Raw genomic sequence first — 14,441 nt, forward strand, 5'->3', positions numbered from 1 at the left:
AATAGTATGAAGAAGGCATGGAACAGCTCATGATCCAAAGCATACCACATCATCTGTAAAACACGGCGGAGGCCATGTGATGGCTTGGGCGTGCACGGCTGCCAGTGACACTGGCTGTTTATTGATGATGTGACACAGAACAGAAGCAGCCGAATGAACTCGGGCATACATACAGAATTACTTTACTGTCTGCTCAAATCCAGCTATATGCAGTCAAATCGATTGGGCAGTGTTTTGTAATACAGATGGACCCAAAACATACAGCTACAGAAACCCAGGAGTTTATTAAACAAAAGAAGTGGAATATTCTTGAATGGCAAAGTAGTCACCTGATCTTAACCCAGCTGAGCATTTCACTTGTCGAAGACTAAACTTCGAACAGCAAGACCCACAAACAAACAGCAACTGAAGGCTGCTGCAGTAAAGGCCTGGCAGAGCATTACAAAGGAGGAAACCCAGAAGCTGGTGATGTCCATGAATTCAAGACTTCAAGGGTTTTCAACCAAGTATTAGAAATGAATGGAAATTTTTATTTTCACTTATTTCATTTTTCCAATTACTTCTGAAGCCCTGAAATTCAGGCATTGTGTTAAAAAATGCTTCAGTTCCTCACATTTGTATGCAATGTTTGTTCAGCCCACTGAATTAAAGCTGAAAGTCTGGACTTGAACTGCATCAGAGTTGTTTTATTTAAAAGCCATTGTATTAATGTACAAAACGTTAGCTCTGTCCAAATATTTCTGGACCTAACTGTATATCTAGCCATGTGGCTACTGTACAGCCTATTTAATACATTTCTAAAATGTCAAGATAATGAAAAACAAGACGTAACCTGACCACAGTGTTCAAACTGATCAAGGTAGTTGGTTTTATTAAAAGTGGATCTATTACACTTTCTTTCTAGGTCACTATTACTGATATACTAGAATTGCTTTGCACAGTTCACAGTTTAAAACAGTACAGCCACAGCCGTGTGCCTGGCTGTACTTTACCCGTCAAAGAAAGGTAAGGATATCACATCTCTTTGACATCACACATCCAAGTGAGTAAACTATTGGACTGTAAACTGTGAGAAACCATGTTCTGAGCTGTCTGTAAATTTGCTGATCTAAAATTTGAAACTCTGGTCATGTTTTAACAGGAGCATCCATCACTGTAGCAGTATATGGCAGACAAAGACCAATAAAAAGGTCTAATAAAAGCTCTTTAAGCTTCTTTAGGTTTGCTGTTAAGTGTATCTGTGTGTAAATATGAATGTAGTTTTATTTAAGCATCTGATTCCTGTGGTTTCCCAATAAACCTAAGTGGTATAATCCAAATATTGAAGGAAAAAAAAAAAAAAAAAAAAGAATATTCAGAGTCTGTCCTCCATCTCAAAGCCCTTCTGAAACATATAAAACCAACATTGTTTGGGTGTTTACTTTTCTGGCAGACAAACTATTTCTGTAAAAAACAAAATTGCTTCCATCCACTAACAGCAGCTAAAACGACTGATGTGCCACACAACCAATCGGGAAAATATTTTTTAATTTTCAACAAATTCACTTCCCCGTGAGCGCTCATATGACTCCCTAATAATGGAGACACTTATTAAAGAAATTGCCCTGCTAGATTAGTTTGCAAAGTTGAAGGCAGTGGCTGTACAATTGTGTTGCAGTTTGTTGCAAGACCGATAATGGAAATTTCTATTTAAAGTGTTTTTTATTACTAAGCACCGTTTTCAACATTTAGAGCTTTGATTACATTTCTGTTTGATTTTCATTGTTCAGAGTATTTTAATCATCCGGAGCATGCAGTAAAGTTCACAGGACTCAGTTTATGAGTCAATGTTTAATTCAACCAGATTTAAATTCTTTCAGTATCCTCAATTACTTGCTTGTTTTTTATGGTAGCTGTTTGGAAATGATTCTCCAGGCCTCTGGAAGTCTTCTGGAATTCTACATTCTACTAAAACATGTCCTCATTTGGTGTTTTGATCATTATGGTGGAGAATGGCAACAGGGTGCCCCAAAATCTCTCATAGGCCTTTCTGGGTGGATGATGGTGATTGCGAAGGCTGTAGCATACGGCACTCATTATTTTATACTTCTCAAATCATTTAGTGATGTCTTGTGTCCTGTGTATGGGGAATTATTGCCCTAGAAAACCACTAGAATAGAAATGATTTTTTTGTGTGTGCACAGACTGAGTCATGGTAAAAAGAAAGTACACCCTCTTTAAATTGCCAATCCCAAGTACAGCAGCAAATCTCCATCAGAGTAGCTGAAAAAGGGGAAAAAAAACCTCAAGGTGCAATGGCCCAGTCAAAGTCCAGACCTCAACCTGATTGAAATGCCGTGGAGAGAGCTGTGCATAAACAAATGCCCATAAACCTCAATGAACTGAAACAATGTTGTAAAGAAGAGTGTGCCAGTATTCCACCACAATGATGTAAGAGGCTGATAAACCCACAGAAAACCATTACTTCAAGTTATTGCTGCTAAAGGTGGTTCTACAAGCTACTGAATCATGAAGTGTACTTGCTGCTTCTTCATTTTAGCTTAGTTTTAGTTAAATAAATAATGACACTGTGTAATATGTATGGTAATGACTAGATAATTTTTATTATGTCCTGATATGTAAAACCTTAGAAGTGAAAGATTGTACTTTCTTTTGGTGGCTTTAAATTAGAGGAGAGCGGATCGATCCGAATACTGATGCTACGGATACCAACGCACAGCACAATGTTAAGAAGTGGGCAACAAAAAGGCCTCAGTAGAAGAAAGAAAAAGTTCTAATAGTGACGAGTAGAAAACCACCAAACTCACTTAAAATAGAGTACACAAGGTTTATTTTTCTTTCTAAGCAGAGTAGAGGAGTGAAGGCTTAGTTCTGGCCTGGAATTCAAGAGCTGAAGCCACCACGGTTACAAACAGGAAAAGGTCTGCATCTTCCCGACAAAGGCTTTTTACCCACCTTGATAGGCTTTGCATTTGTAGGGAGTACGTTTTCACAGCAGGTCCTGGGAATACAACTCTAAAGCTCTTCTCTTCCAGGTCGTGAGCGATTTCTTCTGGTTGGCCACCCCCTAATTACAGAGTAGGCTTAAACTTCCTAATACACAGGTCCAACAAACCAGCAGCTTCCAATCCGGTCTTTTATCACAACAAATCCATATAAACCCAAATTAAAACAAATCCTCCTTCCAGTAAAATTTAATTATTTTAGCAGCTAAACCATCCAGGCCAGGTTAAAACTATTGTCCTTTAAAATGCCTTTTTCTCTCACCAGCTTTAAACGTGTCCTACAACATACTTCCTTCCTGTTTCTGCCTTTCTGTCCTATTTATAGAGAAGGGCCCAAATCCACACCAATCAACTACTCTCAGTACTCAGCTGGACTAGAGTGGAATCCCCACTCCCACATGGGTGTGGCTTATATTTCACACACAAACACAAAATACAATTATTGAACTGGAAAATAATCCTAAACCAGTGTTTACAGTGAGATTCTTTCAATTATCCCACAACGACTAGTTAAAAAATGCATTTTACTTTGTTTTGATTTTTTTGTCACATTTGTAGGTGTTACACACCACATGTCTTTGTCCGTGCACCTGTTGGCATCGTTCCACTGATCTAAATGTAGAGAACCGAGAGTGTCCGTTACCGTCTCTCGGTGTCACTGCGTGGTATTGATTGTAACACCAGATGGAAGCATCAGTTACACTCCCATCAGCATTTTCTCTCATTCTTGTGAATCCTGGCAATTCTTGCAGTGCTGTAGAGTGTGATGTTGGGCTCTAAATGATCATTTAAGAAACAATATATTTGCCATCGAGATTGTTCCCAAACACTAAATTAGCCTCGAGACGTGACAAAACTCTTGATTGCAAAACTGGACACAAAACCACCTGCAGCTGTATGTAAATGCATCACTATTCCTGCGGGTGCTGTCTCATTAACCTGACAGATGTGTGAGTCTCTTCTCATGCGATTAACTTCGCTCGCAAACTCCGCGCTCCTTCTAAGCCTTACCTGCAGCCACGTTGTCGCTTCGTGTTGGACAAAACCCGTGAAAGTGGTGCGTTAGTTGCTCTAAACATCCCCTTCGCTCCTGCAGGAATGTTTTAATCAGCAGCAGCACGCATGCGACTTGGCTTTACGCTTCTTCGTATTGTTCTGGATCAAACGGCTTGGTAAACAGTGACCATCTATTTCCGCCCCCAAACACTACAAAGTTTGCTTAACTGAACGTACATTTACATTTTTCTTCTCTCTCCCTCTTTCTTTCTCTAGTTATTTTTCCCCTGAGTTATTTGAGCTTTGAAGGTTGGATTTAATGAGATCATATTGTGCATCCATATTTGACTTGAAAATGACTTAGATCTTTGTTTACAATGCTTTCCTTCGTTTTGCTTGGGTGCATGTTCTGCTTGGATTATTATAAACACACGACTGTAGAAATAATCACAGTATAAGTTTGAGCACCTTTAAATTTTCAAACTCGCTTTGCTTTCTCTCAGACCGCATCAGTGACTTGATAAGTAAAATATGTTATCATCACAAGAGGGAGTAAAAAAAATTTTTGTAAAAATAAATGGCTTCTTATCTAATAGAAAGCTAATTAGAGTGTTTCTAAAAATCAAACTATTCCTTTAAGTAAAAACACAAACTTTTTTTTTAAAATGCGTTTGCGGCCTACTGCAAATATCTGATGATAACTCATCTATAATTGATTTTGGTTTAAATTAATTCTCAGAAACTCCCACTTGAATTTAAATGTGATGTCTGTATTGAATGGCTGCTGTTTCTCCACAGGAAAAAAAGAAGGAGAAGAAGCTCCCTCACGTCTTCCTACTACCAGTTAAGTGGATTCTGTCACACATATTAAAACCAAATCTGCAGCAGAGTGTGACACATCAAAGGGGAAATGGGAAGCGAACCCCCTTGTTAATGGAGGGAATTGTGGAAGTGGAGACTGTGAGATGTTGGGGCGACATAATGGCACTGACAATCAACCAGCTCTGTGCCCATCCCTTTTCCCTGCAGGGGGATGTTGGTGGAGAGGGAGAGCTGGAGCTTGTTGATGCTTCGTGAGCTGACACTGAGTTAGCAGTCTGAACAGACAGTAGATAAGAAACTGAAAGCTGGGCAGTGTGAGGGGGGGAAGAAAGAGTTGGGAGCAATCTCCTGGATTGTCTCTTTGACGTTGATAAATTGAGGAGCCAGATCTCGCCAATCCACCAGATTGCCCCCTTGAGATTGAATGATACAAAAGAATTTTTTTTGCCCCTTTATTTTTACTGCAGATAACCTCCTTAAGGGGGTGTTACAGTAAGATGAAAACACTGTCAAAATGTATTGTTTCTTAGCCGTTCAATTCAAATCTAAAGCCTGCTTTAAGATGAAGACCTTACACCAGGGCTGCCCAATCCCAGTCCTCGAGAGCTACTATCCTGCAGCTTTTAGATGCATCCCTACTCCAACACAGCTGAATCAAATGGTTTGATTACCTCTTCAGCATGCCATCATGTTTGGCAAAGGCCTGATAACAAGCCATTCATTTGATTCGGGTGTGTGGGAACAAGGATGCATCTAAAAGCTGCAGGACGGTAGCTCTCGAGGACCGGGATTGGGCACCCCTGCCTTACACGATGTATCCCTTTGTAAGTTCCTGAAGGCAGGCTGGTTTAACCGCTTTGCTCATCTCTGTAAACTGTTGTCAGGCACATTTTGGGAAATGAGATAACAGAGGAATGGTCTTTGCTGTCTTCGCAAACATGGTTAGTTACAAAAAGAAAATGAATGCCATAAAGTGAAACATCAGTATATTCTAAAATTGGTAAGTTTGTTTTTATTCTCTCAAAAGCACTGCATTCATCACTCAGAGAACAAACCATCCTTTGGGCCGTGGAAGTTGACACAAATTATTCGCTCCATTAAATCACACCTGCCGTTGAACATTTATTAAAAAATAAATCTGTTTTGAAATAATCTCAGCCAGAGCGGGGGTGGGGTGCAGGAGCTCACCTCTCTCTCTCTCTCCCACAGCTGCATTGGTTAATCTCCTCCTTGTAGTTCATAGCCTCGGCACCCCTCGGGGAGGTGGGATTTTTTTTTGCACTACTCACATGCATGTTTCATCTTCACAGGGTCTGAAGCAGCACTCGCTATAGAGAACTGCAGTTTTCCCAGGCCCCATAATTGTCTGTAGTTTGATGTCTTAGCTGGTCAAGACCTCACATGTGTGCCAGCAACTTCAGAGAGAGCTACAAAAAGATACCTTTTTTTCTTCTCCTGAATTACATCAGTGTGACCCTACAGCATAATTCCAACACCAAACACACACTGACTAATGACTCATATTTTTCACCCGCAATTGAATCTATGTCATACTTAGCTTTATACATGAAAATGTGTACATCACAATCAAATCAGGCTCAAAACCTACAGAATTGAGCGTTTAAAGTAATCCGTCAAGTGCCTGCATTCAGGCTAAGAAGAATTTTCTGTTAAAGGCCTGTTAACATTTCCTTGCCATTCACACATCATGGTTGAAAAGTAAGTCTGCGGAGAAAAACTAAGAGAAATGTTAATTCAAAATGCCAGAGAGGCTCTGTGTGAAGTTCCCGTATAGTTGGCTTTTCTTCGATCCTGAAAATGATGTGAAAAACATTCACTGAGACAAAGTGCTAATACTTCCCCGAGGGTTCCCTCGCTGATAAGGTGAAGTCAATGTAAGCTTGTAATCGATTTCATCAGCTTGCTGCAGCAACCCTCAGAGCATTTTAGTAAAGAAATGCAGCAGTGAAGGGATAATTCAGTAATGCCTTAACTGTGACTTGGGAATGTTGTTTCTGTCTGTGATTATATTAAAATTAACCTTTGGTTACATAGAGGCCTAAGTAAGCCTATATAGTTAACAGACAATTAAAAAATATCACATTGTTAGTGACTGGTGGGTGTATGTACTATATTTGCTGTCAGAGCTGCATTAATTCTTTCAACAAGGTGCTGGAAACATTCATGAGAGACGTTGGTCCATGCTGACATGAAAGCATCACATAAGTGCTGCAAATATGTCAGAGGCACATTCATTAAATGAACTCCAAAGGTGCCCTGTTGGATTAAGATCTGATGACTGTGGAGGGCATTTGCTGAAGGAACCGGTTTGAGAATACCTGAGCTTTGTGACATGGTGAGTTATCCCGCTGGAGCCATCAGATGATGGCTCCAGATGTGGTGATAAAGGGATGAACATGGTCAGCAACAATTCTCAGGTAGGTTGTGGCTTTTAAAAGACGCTGATAGTAAAAGCTTTCACGTTGTTTACGCCAAATTCTGACCCTGCAATCTGAATGTCATAGCAGAAATCGAGATTCAGTAGTCAATAGGCTTAATAGTCAATGTTTTTCCAATCTTCTGTTGTCCAGTTTTGCAAATTGTAGCCTCGGTTTCCTGTTCTTGGCTGACACGAGTATCACCCACAGTTGCCTGCTGCTGCTGTAGCTCATGTGCTTTCATGGTTTGGTGTGTTCAGAGATGCTCATCTGCATACCCTGGTTGTAAAAGTGGTTATTTGATTTAATGTTGCCTTCCTATCAGCTTGAATCAGTCTGACCGTTATCCTCTGATCTTTAGCATTGGCAAGGCATTTTCACGCATAGAACTGCTGCCCAGTGGATATTTTCTCTTTTTCAGACCATTCTCTCTGAACCCTAGAGATGGTTATGTGGAAAAATCCCAGTAGATCAGAACTTTCTAAAATACTCAGACCAGTCCATCTGCTAACAACAACTGTGCCACTTCATCAGGTCATTGTGAACGTGTCTGCCTGCATAAATGCAGATTCTGGCTTATAGCTCATGAAACTCAGAGAGATCAATGAAAAATAAATGCTACACGATACAGAAATTTCTAAATTCTGAAATGTAAGTTCATTTATACACTCAGAACTTGATCAGGGCTCCTGTGCCACAACTTACTGCATCACCATGGTGTGGCATGAAGGTGTTACTTTAGCCTTCCTTTGATAATGGCCTTCAGCTTGTCTGAACCTTCTATAGCAATAACCCAGTGTGACCTGAACCCCCATAATGTATCATTGGGTTTTGTTTGGCCAATTAAGCACAGTGATAGCATGGTCTTCAGTCATTTAATGGTAAGGTTATGAAAAGAATGAATTTTTCCACAGCATTTTATTGCTTTGAGATGCATTAACCTACAGTAGCTGGGGAGTGGTGAGTACGTATGGCTCCTACAGGTGGATGTTTACTGGAGTGGTGGAGGGCAGTAAATTTAACATGACATTTTGCAGCTTATGCAGACAATATTCATGGAGAGAGTGCGTTTGATATATGATGTGAGGCCACATATCTATGAATCAGTACTGCTCTTTGCCTCCCGAGTTTGCAGGCTTTGCTCTATACATGCATATGTGCTTATTCTAATTTCCTATAGGAAATTAGAATCAACTTCTTGCCAAGAGCAAATTAAGCGAGCTCACTAAAAAGCAAAACGAGGCAAGGGAAAGAGAAACGTATGAATGAATTCTATTAGCACAGAAATTGTAATTTATTTTACCAACTGGCTGGCTTTTGTACCCCGCATTTTAACTAGCAGCATTATTATTTTTTGATTCAATAAGTTACATAATTGATCATCTTTTACCACATTTTCTCCACGTTGGACACGTGCTAACAGAATATGTGTGTATATATGTTATGTTTAGGTTATGCAGGGGATTTAATATGCATGGACCTACAAAAACAACATTTAGTTTGGAGTGATTATGAGCATGCTCGTACTGCACACACTAATTGTCAGCTCAGTGTTGAGACATATAAACTTTTAGTATTAGCTGAAGCCATCACTGAACGCCCTTTCCTGAGATGTGGCACATCTAATTTTCCTTGTGTGGCTGTAAAGAGTTCCCTGTAGGAAGTGCAGACTTGTCATGTGCTCTCCATTAAAACACCCAGGGACAAAAAGACTCAAACATGACTTTGACTGCATCAACGGCTGAATCAATTGTTGGCTGTTTTTATGTGGGCCTCATGAATCACCTTGCCCTCCGAGCAATAGTTGTTGTTTACTTTTGCCATCCAGATCAAAATGAACAACTGTGTGTTATTTCCAAAGCTGCGAAAGAAAACACAATGAAGGCAAAACAAAAGGGTTTCATTGGGGACATCTGTGACTCTGAATCCTGACAGCTACATTACAGTGTTGCCTGTTGGAAGCATTTATCCAACAGTGTTACCCATGGGTGTATGCGCAATATTAAAGAGCTGGGAGAAAAAAAAAAGATACCTGCTGTGGCTTCATTTTTTACAATCTTGAGTAGTCTGTCAGCTAATTGGACTTTTGGGTTTTTAAGACTAGAATAGCCCACCTTTAATGAGAAAAACTCCAATAAAATCTACACCATGTATAAAAGAATATCTAATGGTTATATATTCATGCTGTAACAAGCAGCAGTGAATGAGATTGGAAAGAATACAGCAGATCGGGATAATAAGCAACAGCTGAGGGTTAACCTGAAGCTCCCTTTCAGATAAGTGAAAAGGCGAAATATCACATATTTACACAAGCTCGCAGGGCAGAATCAAAGCACTGACTTTTTAATACAGGATGACAGGAAATATCCATCTGTATTAGTAAAACTGCACTAATTCAGACTGGATGTTAAACACAAAGCATATCTGTTTCTAGTAAAAGACACGAGATATGAATCACCTGCCATCATTAGACCACGCGCCATATTCAGGCACAATTTATCCCGTTTATCCACTATATGTGTTTGTGGTCTGCAGCAGCTCAGTTGCCAAGGAAATATTAGATATTTTTACATAAATATTTGTGATCTTAAACAGGAGATGTATGCAGAAGCTTACAGCTGTCTACATTATGCATTAAAAACACTCACTGGGAACAGATGCAGACATCAGTGTTTGCTTTAAGACATTATTCAGTGAGAACTGGTTTTATTTTTAATAGAAAGAGACTCGAGCAAATTCCGATGGGATCCAAAATTTACTTAGAAAATTAATTTTTTTTAGAGGCACTTCTTGTGTTGCTTTATTCCTTTTATAATGGAAGCCTTTATTATTTAATATACACTGCGGTGAATTCAGCCGGCACTATACTGTATTTATGAAGGTGTGGAAGAGCAGTTCAGTTCACTTCCTCCTTAGTTGATCCATGTGCATAGTGCAACATAATATGTCAAAGCTCATAATCTTTCTAAAATTACTGCAGCTCTAATGAGTTAAGGGGGCGGGCTTTGGTGCTAGAAGGAAGCTAAGATCAGCTATGGTAGTCGTCTTACAGTAGCACACACCTACTGTCACCTGGATCCCAGCCTGCTGTCGCAAGGCCAGAGAAACAACATGAAAATGATCAAAACACATCCAGGGCTCTAACTCTGCACACCATTTCATCACAAGCACTACACTGGTGAGGAGGCTCTTTTAGACTCTGGTGATTATAAGCCCTCGTTTTCTATTCTGGCTCATCAAACCAGCTGTCTAAACAAAGCGGAGTTTGCTCAGGTAGCGGTTCTTGGATAGAGGAAATGCTGTGCGTGTGAGAATTATCACCACGCTCTGTTTTGCATCATTGAACATTTCTGGGTACTCGCCTAGATCCTGACCCACTTTGGTGTCTTTGTGTTTCCGATATTTAGATCAAGTGATTTTTTTCAGGAAGATAAATGCCATGCTGTCTGACTGACTCTGTGGAGTCTATGTCATCGAGCGAATGAATTAAACAAATGTCAGAATGAGGGGTGGTGGTGGTGGATATTTTGACGAAACAAGTCTGCTGTTCATCTGAGCGGATTCACAACACCCCTTTCCACCCGAAAAGATAACACAAAGACGAACACCCGCATCAAATTTGAGTCGTTAAACCTGCGAGCTGTTTGACTTGAACACATCGCGAGAAGGTTTGGTGCGACTGGTTTATGAGGCAATCGATTTATTGTTTTGTAAATCAAATACGAACACACAAATCCAGAAAGAAGACAGTCGTGAACATTTATTTGAATTGTAGGGAGCTTGTATTGCTTCTATCAATCTCAAGCGTTAATCACCGTGACCCATATGTAGAGCTGGAGACAGCACCGTTCATTATGACTACCACTTTGAAAATGACAAGAGGTGAGCTGTGACTGGCTGCTGGAGTGTATTGTGGAGGCAGTGACGGGTCGGGCCCGTAAAGTAGCTTTGACACTTGGCCAGAATGCCAGCAGTGGGCTCGACTTATTTAATGAACTAACATGTTCGTGTTGGCAGCCCTAACTGAAGCATTTATTAGAGAGCTGGGAACAGACACAGGGTGCACTCAGGTTGGTAATGACAACAGCCACCAAATGACAGCACCTTTAAATAAAATAAGGTGCAGTCGTGTTGAGACTTTTAAAAAAAAAAATATATATATATTTTCACTTTAGGCCACAGCAAAATAAAAGAATACTGAACAGAAGTGACATTACGCCAAAAGTGCATTTCAAATATCAAAAATAAATGAATGGGACTTTTCAGCTCCAAAAACAGGAATCCTAGTTTTCTAACCTTGGGAGATTTTTACAGGTCAAAACTAAATAAATAAATAAAAGTCTGTATATATAATACACATGTAGTCTAAGGGCGTAAGCACACATAAAAACATTAAAAAAAAAAATTGTCCACCAGGAGTGTGACCTGCTGTCTTCTTAGTGCACAGCAACCTGTAACACAAATAGAGCAGAGGTAAATGGACTTGTGTACTGCTGGAAAAAAAAAAAACTGATAAAAGTAAATAGTTGAAAAGCATTTTACAGGTTTGCTTTTTTGTAATATTCTACTTTCTTGGCAAGAATTGGATGAGAAGATTGACACTATGGTTGTGCTGCTACTCTAATTATAAAGCCTAGAATAAAAACTGGATTTTCCCAGTCAATCCTAGTCAATCAACCTGAAAATCAGGGAGGAAGGTCTTCTGAAGCTCACTAGTAGATTGAGTTACATAGATAGAGATATAGATAGCTTGCAGAATTAATGAAGAAATAGACTAAGTTAACCATTTTCTGCCTGTGTGGCATGGACCCTCTTTATCAGACTCTGAAATATGAATGAATGTTTCCCAAAATGTCAAATGATTCTTTTCTTTCTATACATCAATGAATGGAGCTATTCATGTGACAAACATGTAGTCGTGTCGTGTGAATGGATTCTGATTTGTATGACAGATGACACTTGTGTCCTTGGTGTGTAGCTGTTTGTTTGTTTATGCGGAGAGCCTTTGAGCCCCGAGTCTGACATTTTGGCTGGATGTGCATCAAATGCAGTGCGGTAATTCGCCTCCATCCACTGGCTGTCTCTTTATGAATCCCCCAGTTATAATCTGTCAACACGCGTCTGACATCCTGGGTGATGTTTTGTATAGAGACGCAGCTTTTAGCCGGAGACAATCAGCTCGTCCTTGAGATGGATATGGAAAGAGGTAGACCTCTTCTCTCTCACCTAGACCTTTTCAAATGAGCTTTTTATTGTCTTGTTAAAAACAAATAGGTGCAATTACTTGAGAAAATAAGAAAGTGAGCACGAGAGCTGTCAATAAAGAGTGTGAAGCCATCGTTTGCTTGCACAGCTGCTTTACAGAATTAGCGACTAGCCTGCAGCATGTTGCATGTCTGTGAATGTCTCCGTCTCTCTCACAGCCAGTCTGAACCCATAAGCAGATGGTATCATTACACGACTGCAGAATGTGTTGATATAACTTCAAGCTGTGCAAGGACTATTTTCTATCATTTATATTTATACTTATTTTCCTGTCTGATTACCAAGTCAGTGATGACACTTCCAGAGTGTGACTTTTTACACCGCTTGGGAATGATAGAAAACAAACTTACCTTCTAGCTGTATTCTGTCTACTATATCTATTTATTTAGGTCTGTATAAGAAATAAATACAATATCATACAATTCAAACAATAAAGATGGGACACAGGACAGAACAGCCAGTCTGGTTTTGTCTGCAGTTCATCAGTTAATTTGCTTAATCTGCACAAAAAACATACAAATCCATAATGGTTTTATAGTATTTAGTAGGTTTTATGTATCAATATCATTTCTTGGCTGGACAAAATTCTTCTTTTTGTGCTTAGGTAAGCTAAAAAAAGTGCTTTATAACTCCATTTTCTCACAGACCTGCTTTCAGCTAACTTGTGTTAAAAAAGCTTCATTGCAGTGAGTGTTTTACTTTTAGAGTGTTTTGGCCATTGTTACTGATGCCAGATTTTAACAGCGCTACCTCATCTGTTATAAACAACTACACAGGCCAACGGGAACTATAATGAAGAAGTAATATCAAAACAATCACTTGATGATTCCTCACAGAAATTATGGCTAACCTGCTTTAACACAGTTAAAGCAGGTTAGCCATAAAAGTTTGTGTTAATAAAAGTTTCCTGCTATACCTGCAAAACTGGAGAAAGATTTACCAGAGTGTGAGAATTTCCTTTTAAATATAAATCAGATCACCTCTTGATGAATAAATATGAACGAAAAGGTTAAAAAAAGAGCAAAGTAAATGATCATAGTTACCAGTATCTCCTTACCTATTTGTGATCTGTAATCTCTTTCCATCATGTTGCATCATCCCTTCTCTCCAAGTCCAAACTTATTTCTGTGTACAACAAACAGAGGAAAGAAATGATCTTTACTTTTTCATCAGCAAAGATGAAAATCCAAGAGAATCTTTACTGATTCGGCTTTTGTGTATTCTATTAGGAGTATTGAGGCTGCATAAACATTTTTGCTATAAAAAAAAAAGAGAGAAAAAACCAGCTGCTGGTTTTTATAGTGCCTGAGGCTGCAGCAAAGGTCTGCGCAATGTACAAGAATCACCATGGATACGTGCGTGGACTAATGGCATCTGAGGAGATGCAAAGACAACTGCAAAGTCTTCATGAGTTTAATTCTTTGTGCAAAGAAAAAAAAAGTCACAATGAATAATGACTCATTTAAAAAGATCCCTTTTGTAATCTCAGTGTGGGAGCAGTTTTATTAGCGGCATTCATTTTAAGAAATACATCAACATCCATAGCAGGCTTTGGGATTTCATCTCTTGGCTGGTCTTGAGCTGGCGGCAGGCTTGTTATGAAAATGGATCCGAGAGCGCTTCTGGCAAAGGGGGCATGAACATCACTGAGATGCACAGAGTTTCCAGCAGCAATGATTACTTCCAACTCATAGGTGCAGATAAACAGGAGAGCTAGTTTTAAGAGGAAAAGTACTACTGAAACTATTTTCGATTCATACTGCAAGTATAAAAATCAAACTTCAGCTATTTAATCTATAATTTATTCATAGCAGTCATGTAACCCCTGCACTTGTTCAAAGAAAAACTGAACAATCACATGTAATCCTTTTAATTAACTGCAGTATCGCTGAAATGTTTTCAATGAAAATGCTGT

Source organism: Maylandia zebra, linkage group LG13 (genome assembly GCF_041146795.1).
Source record: "Maylandia zebra isolate NMK-2024a linkage group LG13, Mzebra_GT3a, whole genome shotgun sequence".
Lineage (NCBI taxonomy): Eukaryota > Metazoa > Chordata > Actinopteri > Cichliformes > Cichlidae > Maylandia > Maylandia zebra.